Source organism: Empidonax traillii, unplaced genomic scaffold, assembly GCF_003031625.1.
Source record: "Empidonax traillii isolate 1590-97213 ecotype Southwest subspecies unplaced genomic scaffold, ASM303162v1 scaffold72:size2462915, whole genome shotgun sequence".
NCBI lineage: Eukaryota > Metazoa > Chordata > Aves > Passeriformes > Tyrannidae > Empidonax > Empidonax traillii.
In genome coordinates this window covers 70,750-79,708 of record NW_020955265.1, presented here as the reverse complement: position 1 = coordinate 79,708, position 8,959 = coordinate 70,750, and the positions used below count along the sequence as shown (strand labels likewise).

At 39.5% G+C, this 8,959-nt stretch overlaps 1 long non-coding RNA gene across 1 annotated transcript; it reads left to right on the top strand.

Annotated features, from left to right (window-relative positions):
* Nucleotides 1-1,329: 1,329 nt before the first annotated feature.
* Nucleotides 1,330-8,185, top strand: LOC114055916. Its single transcript, XR_003570864.1, has 3 exons — nucleotides 1,330-1,433; nucleotides 5,966-6,045; nucleotides 7,800-8,185. It is a non-coding gene; the product is annotated as an uncharacterized LOC114055916 (long non-coding RNA).
* The last annotated feature ends 774 nt before the right edge of the window (nucleotides 8,186-8,959 follow it).

Below are 8,959 nucleotides of genomic sequence, written 5' to 3'. Positions count from 1 at the left end.
GTAGTTTTTTTATTCTATATAGTAATCTGAGCATCAGTTTTAATTCAGGAGATCAGAAAAAAGCAATGGAAAACATTTATTTTCAACTCGTTTTTCAATTCTTTTGCATTTGAGTCACAAGAACAGATTTTTCTATTAGCACTGCCACTTCATATTTTATTCTTCAAAACATTGTCTTCCAAAACTCTGATCCTGTCTATTAAGACCATGATGCTGAAGTCTGCTGTTATTTCTACTGTGAAGCTACTGATGGCCTGACAGGAAAAGCATACAGCTCGGTTCTAGCTCAGTGCCATTTATTTCAACAGTTTTCCTCCCAATTTTCTCCTATGTACAAAGCAAATTAGAGGCCCTTTATATAATAATATTGTGTTTCAGGATGCAAGCAGAAGTTCTGGGGAATTCAGCATTAACATTGCCATGCTTCATTCAAGGTGGTAGAAAAATGTGCATTAAAACATTTGGATAAGTGTTCCCCATGGTCTGAGTAATTTCTTACAACAAAACAAAATCTGGAATGTTTTTGGGTAGCTGAAACTTGCACAGACCTACATGCAGTTCTGGAAATGTCTGGTTCAGATGATAGCAGAGCTTACGAAACTACATTCATTTCTACTCCACTCTATTCAAAATTGAGTTGCTTTTAGCCATGTCTTTCTAAAATTATCTCACATTAATACCTTGCACTGTTGCTGCCAATTTGTGTTCTTATGAGGAGTAAGCAGTGGATTTAGTTATACAAGGATGATCTTATACTCCTGCAGATACTATGCAAGTTTTCACAGAATCACAGACTGGGTCAGCTTGGGAGGGACCACAGTGGGTCATCTGGTCCAACCTTCCTGCTTAAGCAGGGTCATTCTAGAGCACATGGCACAGGATTGCATCCAGACAGTTCTTTAATATCTCCACTGAGGGAGACGCCGCAACCTTTCTGTTCCAGTGCTCAGTCACTGCACAGTAAAGAAGTTTTTTCTCATATTCAGGTGGAACTTCCTGTGCGTCAGTTTCTGCCCATTGCCTCTTTATTGCTTGGCACCACTGTGAAGAGGCTGGCTCCATCTTCTTGATACCCTCCCTTCAGATACTTGTAGACATTGATGAGGTCCCCTCTCAAGTCATCTCTTCTTGAGACTGAACAGGCCTAGCTCCCTCAGCCTTTCTTCATAAGAGAGGTGCTCCAGTTCCTGATCAGTTTTGTTGCCCTCTGCTGGACCCACCTGAAGAGCTCCATGTCTCTCTGGTACTGAGGAGCCCAGAACAGGACACAGCACTCCAGATGTGGCCTCACCAGGGCTGAGTAGAGGGGCAGGATCACCTCCTCTCATGGAAAGCTTGTCATCCACCAGGACCTCGAGATCCTTCTCCACAGAGCTGCTTTCCAGCAGGTTAGCCCCCACCCTGTGCTGGCGCCCAAGGTTATTCCTCCCCAAGTGCAGGACTCTGCATTTGCCTTTGTTGAATTTCAGACAGTTCTTCTTTGCCCAACCTCTCCAACGAATTGTGGTCCTTTACATATTTATTATGATCTACATTCTCCGTAGTGCTACTGTGTCTCTAAAAAAGTTAGTAGCAAAGTGAAATAATTTCCACATTAAAACAGTATTCAAAATCGTATCTCACTTTTCGTGGGAATGTCATGGGGTACCTTCAATTCAGGTGGTGAGGTTCCACCTACCTTCCTACCACCCTACATCCTGCTGGGAATGTATGTCCATGCGCATTTGCAAATCTAGACCTGAATCGAGAATTATGAATACAAGAGGGAAAGGTATTATTTTTCGAATTAGATCAGATTATTGGATTCATGTTTACAATTGAGACAGTAAGTTGTCTCACAAAGTTTTCATTTTGGAAAACAGGCAAACGTTTGCCAAGTTGGAAAGAGACAACACAGATACAAAATACATCTTTATCAACTTTTCCTTAAATTGCTCCTACCGTCCATGTTTCTGGTGACATCTGTCTTTGCTCAGTGAATGCGTGTCATTGCAGTCCTGTCATCTTATGCTGAGTAATTGAAAAAAACCAACATATACTCAGCTCAGCAACACCCCGTTTACAGGAGAAAAACTTTAATTTCAGCACTTTCAACTTGGAGTGCTATTTGAAAACATTTAGCTCATAAAAAGCCTTACAGTTCATGCTTTGACCTTATCATGACCTGAACATTTTGTTAGCAAAGTACCCTGTTAATGTTTTGACCAAAAGAACTAATGTGCTTGGGTTTGGTTGTGTTGCCAAAGTGGTTCTTGCTCCTAAAAAGGGAAAGTTTTAATTCTATTTTCAAAAGCAACGTCTTACTCCTAACTATATATGGAAATGTCATCAATCAGTCCTGAAAACAGAGTGTGCACTGCAGTGCATTTTAATAGCTTGTGTTCCTGCATTCGGTGTAACAAATCTCACCATACTGGAGCTCACAGCGGAAGTCTTTTGCTATCTCTGTTTTCCCTCTACTAGCTTGAGTAGATGTGAATATAACTTTTGTTTTAATCACCAACAATGAAGTATAAAGGAGCAAGCTAATCAAAAGAGTGGATAATAAAATGCATTGCCACTCCCAGACATATTTACAACAGAATTCCTTGACTACGGTGTTTTTGCTGGTGTTTCTTTTTAATTAAGATGTAAACCACCTAAAAGCCTTCACCCTCCACAGGTACAACCTCCTGTTGTTGGCCTTTTTTTAATGTAATAAACAATAATTTAGCTAAAAAATGGATTCTAAACATTTTAATCAGTGACCTATTAATACATACCAAAGGGCTTCAGCAACCAAAAACCACCTTCTAACTTAAAGGGGTATGTTATCTCACCATTAGACCTACCAGGACTGCCAAAGGGTAGTTGTTTCTTAAGTAGGCAGTGAGCTCAGACTCTTTGGTCTTCATCTTTATAAACCAAATCCCAAGAAATCCCTGACAGATAAATTCAGCAGCAATGAAAGTAGCAATCACCCGGAAATACTACAACAGTAATGAAAGTCAATAATTAAGAAGGGTTCTATTAGACAAATCAGAACCAAACCCTAAAAAACACAGTTCATTGAGAAGTACTGCCTGTGCAGTTACCATTTACAAGCCACTTAACTGTTTTTCATCTGTATCTTTTAACTTTTTGGTACGCGTTCATCAAAACTGAAAAGCAATATATAGTGTGCATATTTTAAAACAGTCATATTTAACACCCTTTTTTTTAATATATTGTATGAAGATCATCAAACATTTTGGTTTGATTTGGAGGTTTTTTTCATTGTCAGTTGTCTAATTTACTACTGTCTCCTTCATATGAAAATAACTGAGCCCCTTTTCAGTAGTTTCAGAATTACATTTTAGGACTTCAAAACAGTCATAGTTGATTGGATTAATATGGAAAAGGGGCTTCTGCAAGCCCCGGTAGAACAGTTTGCACGGAATAAAGTATCAGTTAAGTAGACAGGATGCAGAAAAAAAAGTGAAAGAAGGTAATAAACAGGAGGTTTTGTGGCTTCTTAAAATATTTCCAGTTAAATGTGGGACAGCAGAGACTCTGTCAAAATTAGCAGTCAGCATGAGTTAAGTGTGTAGGATGAAACTGATTTTGTTGGTGATGAAAAGAAGACTATTGTAACTTACTTATCTACAGCATATTGCTTGTGACACTTCATCAGCATGTTCTTATTAATACAGAGGGTGAACATTATTTGTGTCAAAATTGTCATTCAGAGCTCTCACTTCCCAGCAGACTTCAGCTTCTTAGTAATATGCAAACTCACACAGTAATTTATTTTTGGGGTCCATTTGAGGCCAGAGTAAAAGTGGCAGATAAACAGAAAGAGACAGAAACCCTCCACAGAGCTCAAACTACTGAGCATGGATTTTCAAATTTAGAGTATTTTAGGTAGGAAGACTGATTAGAAAACAGAATTCACAATTAGAGGGACTTATTTGGTCTCTACCCATGTTTGCAGTACCCTCTTCCTTGAAGATATTATGCTATATATTTCAGAAAGTTCAGCTAATTAAAATGTTTACATTAAATGCTGAATATCCTCAATTACAGTAGGCAGATATAAACTTTATGAGAACACTCGGATATGTTTTAGATTCAAGCCAACAGCTCTGTCAACCAGGGTTTGGGGGAAATCTCCTTCAGCAAGTGTATTTTTATGAACAGTCTAGGTGATGGGAAACAGAAAGTCCTTATTAAATCTGCAGACAATAGGAAGGGTAGTGCTTCAGACATGCTGAAAAGTTCAGAATGATCCTGAAAACTGAAGTTTGCATGAAAAAAACCAGGATGGTATTCAACAAAGTTCTACACTTAGCCAGAAGGAATCAGTTTTTAGATGCACGACGGGGAACAACTGCTTGGGTGGACAAGGACAGAAAGATCTTGGGAGTTATAAAGTACTGCTGGCTGAGTATAAAGCAGCCTCATCATCCTACTCTGGACAGGCCAAACACTAAGCTAGGACTTACAAACCCAAGGAAGGACATGCAGCAGCTTCTGTCCTACTCAGAAAATAACACCTGCTATTCTGTTTTAGCCAGTTTTAGTGTTTCCACTTCAGTCCACTCAAACTCTGTTTTCTAGGATGATTGTTAATCTAGGATGATTGTTACTCTAGACTTTGGAATACCTTCTTCAGAGGAGGTGGAGCCAGCCACTGTTGGTGAGGACATGCAGAATGAGTGGGGCTTCTGCCATTCCTCCATACTCTGCTGAACGCAGTGCCCCACGAAGGGGACTTGGTTGCTCATTTTGCATAGGGGTTTTTGGTTGTTTTTGTTTTGTTTTGTTTTGTTTTGTTTTTTTTTATTTTCATTTAAGGAGTTAGGCCCAAACACCAGATCAGAAACTAGTTCTGAAATGTTTTTATTCCTAATTTTTCCAAAATTCTAGGCTCACCTCCAAGTCCTTCAGATGGGAAAATGCCATATCACATTTGTATTGTCTTTACCTTGGTAGTTCTGCTGCACCGCCAGGCCAAACATGCGTGGGATGGAAGAGAAGACAGAGGAAGGGAGAAAAGGTCAGGTCTCCAAGTATTGCACATAACTCACTGAGAGGAATAAAGAATTTTATGTTCATAATTTTACTTAAGTTCTGACCAGTCAGTAAACATCCTTATTCTAAAAAATGTGTTGAACAGGTATTGAAATCTCCCATTTTCTTCTGCTGGCTTTTAGAATCCTTCCTTAGATTTTGCTTTTTCTAATTTGTTTCTGATTAGAACAAAGACATTTATTTGGTCTGACAATTTTTCTTTATTCTGTAAACTGTATGCCCTTCAGAAAGCAGGAACTGGCTGGTCACAAATGAATTATCATAGATTGCATGGGGAATGGCCTTGTGAGGAAAAGCAGCCGCTGCTGAAGTCCAGTATTCCCTTTTGCCTGCAAAAGACTTAAACCTTTGAGATTTCTATTGCAAGCTAGAAACTATACTGGTTTTGATTCAACCCTCCAGACAACACACCACCTCCCTCAAGTGGTCAGCATAGTTAAGATTGTTTTTCTGCTTCAGGGGCTGTTTTCTGGCACTGCCCAAAGAATGTGTTGAAGAACACACTTTTTATAAACATTATTAATAGATCAAGTTTAAACTGTTCTGCAAAGAAAAAGTATTTTGAATGGTAGAAAGAGATAAGAATCCCACAGAAACAAATACTTAGCTGGAATCACTTGGGCACTGTAGGCTTTTGATGAGAAGAAACCCAAAATAGCTGCTTTTTTGTGGATGGGCTCTAATAGCCTTCTGCCTGCGGTTACAGGCATTCAGTTACTGTCACTGCCACGGCAGGGATTGTATAAGTGCATAAGCTAATCAAAACAGTGGCAAATTTGGAAAAGCAGCACTGTTAATTCTGATGGCTTGCTCAAATCCTCATTGGAATAATTATAGTTTTCTTCTTTTGTTCAAAATGCTCCCCATTTAGAAACCGTTCTTTTGTAATTTGCTGCCTAATATGAGCTTGCAGTACAAACTGGAACAATGTTGTGGAAGAGCTCACGGGAACTCACATCAGAATTGCATAAATTAAAAACAGCAATAATGATGGTAAGAATTAAAAGAGAGTAAATAGAAAGCTTCATACTTCAGGAAGCAACCCAGTCATCACTGCCAGGGTTCAGAATAAAACTCTCCCATGGAATAGTGTGCTATAGAAGTACCTTACAGAGAGGCATACACTCAACACATGAAGCAATGCCTTTGTATGTACACTAACAATATCCAGCATGGCAATGGATAAAGAGATTCCTGGTCATGCAGCCAAATCGTGCTTATCTACACATCACTGGACACCTGTGAAATTCTGCAGGTATTATCCGGGATGAAACCAGATATTTACACAGACCACTACTGCCCTGTCAGTGCCAAACACTGTGATCACCTCATATGAGAAAAGACTGATAGAAAACACAAAAGGATAGCAGTTCAGGTAGAACTGGGCAAGCAATGAAAAATCAAGAACACTATAAACAAAAGTTCTTATTTATAGTCTTACCAAAAAAAAATCTAAATAAATCTATCTTACACAAAGCTACACAACACAAAGGCTTAGAGAGGAGGCAAAAAACCTCAGTGACCAAGTGACCAAGCAGTTAAATTAGTTAGTACAGGAAACACAATCTTCATTTCAAGGCCCAAGTCAGTTCCCAGCAGGAGTCAAGAATAAAATTGTGAAGTATGACACATATAGCCAAATATATTATAAGTGCTGCTCTTGCTAGAGGCAATATTCTGTTCTAGAAAGTAATTTCTGTGTTTCTTTTGCTGGGTAAAACTGCAATCAGGTAGCTCCAACCACTTCTTTTAACAAAAGCCTGATAATTAAAGCAACACTATCCAGCCTCCTTCTTGGCATTAATGAAGTGACAGAGGAAGGAAGCCTTAAGCATTCATTTTCCTCTCAGAGCATCTAATATCCCACGCTACAGCCCATATAAAAATGTTAACACATTTCCTGACTGAGGAAAGAAAAAAAAAGAGGGAGAGAGAGAACATATTTATCACAAAAGCTTGAAGTACAAAGTTGCTTTTAGCAGTCTGTCTGAAAGCTGCTGAAAGGATAATGTCCTCCACATATTTGAAAGAAACATAAGTGGTATGAAAAAAAGTCCTTCTTGCCTTACTACTGCACCAGGGTGGTTTAGCTTGGCCATTGCAGATCTCTGAAAAATATGACCAAATTAGACTGTACACAGCCTGCAGGTGTTGAGAGAAGCACAGCTGAAGACAACAGCCCTTAGCTTGTAGTACAGATGTGAAGAAGCGCAGAGGAAGGAGATACTTCAGATAACTTGCAAGATTATTGGTAACTTTATGTGATTAACCTACAGCTATGATCCCCATCTAGTTGTCTGCTATTTTCCCTTATTTTGTGGCTCCACCTTGAGCTGCCTTTCATTCACTCTGATGTCTGAGAAGCCTTTAGAAAGAAAAGAGATTCTTTGGTACTAGATGCGAGCCAAATCAAACTTCTACCTCTAAATATCTGTGAAGTTTAGAATTACTTGAAATTTAAACTTATATCTAGATCCAAACTTGGCTGTTTGAAATCATCTTTACACCTTTTTGTTTAAAAATATAGCATTGTCTGATTCCCCCAACTTTTTTCACTTCTGCCTTTTGAGTCATGGTCAGATTGGCTTACCAGAGGCACTGGTAATCTAACATACACATCCCATTCCCCCGCCTTTTCACTTCATAATCGTCCAGAGATGAAATCCAAGATTGCCCACTAATTATAACAGGACAGCTTCTCAGACAGATGACTTTCCAAGTAACCTTCTCATTCCAGTCATATTCAGGGAATGAAAAAGTATGCCAAAGTGTTATGTGATGACGGATGAGGGCCAACATTACAATTTATGTTTGTGACCTGGCACATGGATGGAAACAGAGAGAATGATTCAGTGGTTTTTGCAGCCTTAATCCCTACTAAAGAGTGGCTCTGCCAAGGTAAACGTGACATTTTAAATGAAACTGCTTTGCATACACTGCATGGAACCTGAGATCCCACTTTTGTACTGCGGTTTCCTTCCAAAATGTAGCTACTGACAGGGCAGAGTAAGTGTGCAGTCTGGGCTCCCCTGTGCTAAGAGTGTTTGGTCTGCTTCAGCAAATGGCAGTGATGAGCAGGTCGTGCGAAAGGGACGAGACAGATGTTATTTGAACACGTGTATTCCCAAGGCTAAGAAGAGGAGCAAAAATAAAGGCTGGATCCCACTTTCCTTCCCCACCCAGGCAACTCCCAAGCAACACAATCCAAATTAGGCTCCACATTTGTAATAACATCATATTTCCTGGTAAATCAATTACTATTCTACTGAGCTGGGAAAGGCCACACATCTCATCATTATGTCCACATCTAAACCAAGATTTTAGCACTGGGAGCAGTTTCCTCTCTCCCCTCGCCATTGTTTCCTTTGGGTTTTTTCTAAAAATAAAATATTGACCACTTTGGAAAAGGAGGAAGGGAAGGAATACAAGTAATTTAGTGCTCCTTATAGCACCAATCCAACACAGCACAAAAAGCTAGCCTCTGCTTAAATATACTCTTAGCCAAAATCAATGAGGTTTATCCAAGAGCTTGAAGGTACTGAACCAAAGCCTGATATATTCAAGTGAGCCTCTCTGCACCAGTGGGGCAGGAACAACACTATTCTTCCTCAGGCAAAACCCCACAAAACACCTCACATGCAGTGGGATGAGCTGTACCATAAAATATAGCTCATCTCCCCACTCCCTTGCTCTGCTTTGAGAGTGCAATGACAAGATTTATCTAGACTGGCTAGACCTGGAGTCAAAGGTACAACATGTGTAGTATATAAATTACATTTCTTCAAATGCTGCACAAGCCTGGGAATAGAATAGCACAGAGACAACATGGGTTTCCTCACCATGCTCATCTCTGCCTGGAGAAAACAAAAAGCATTTAAGAATTCCCATATCTTAACTCTCATCCATG